The sequence below is a fragment of the Gavialis gangeticus genome, unplaced genomic scaffold (assembly GCF_001723915.1).
Source record: "Gavialis gangeticus isolate Ggan-Ray unplaced genomic scaffold, GavGan_comp1, whole genome shotgun sequence".
NCBI lineage: Eukaryota > Metazoa > Chordata > Crocodylia > Gavialidae > Gavialis > Gavialis gangeticus.
In genome coordinates this window covers 1,905,196-1,905,847 of record NW_017729014.1, presented here as the reverse complement: position 1 = coordinate 1,905,847, position 652 = coordinate 1,905,196, and positions in this window count along the sequence as shown.

Sequence of the window (652 nt, the reverse complement as noted above, 5' to 3'; positions counted from 1 at the left end):
CTTCCAGCTCCTTGCGCTGCTCCAGACAGGCAGCTGCTGCCCTTCACTGGGGTGGGGTGGGGTGGGGTGGGGCAAGTGCCAGCCCAAGGCTGTGTACCCCCTGACCAGGACTAAGTATATGTTAACTGTTTAACTTTAACCAATATAATTAGAGGAGGTTAAATAAATAATTTTTAAATGATATTTACATTCCTAGTTGGTAGGAATTCTCTCAATGCTGAATCTCTGCATTTGGGCTGACTACAGGCTGTCCTTGGACTTATGACACAATTGGTTCCTGAAAACCTTGTCTTTTAAGTTGAAATGTTGTAACTTGGAACCAATTTTCTCATAAGAAACAATGTTATAAATGGAGGATTGGTTCCTGAACCAAGGCCCGATACCCTATATTCACCAAAAATACCCCAAAATTTTGTACTCTATCAATTATAGATGAATAATATAGCTACATTAAAAATTTATATTGTAAATAGCAGTCATATTGATTGGGAAGGACTTCTTTGAGGTGACTTTGCTGGACTTTTTGAAGGGCTCTTGGTTGGACTTTTTGAAGGGTTCTTGGTCGAAGTTTTGTCAGGAGTCTTGGCTGCAGGTTTTTCTGGAGTCTTGTCTGCTATCTTAAAGAAAATGTCCAAGGAAGTTCAGACAGATG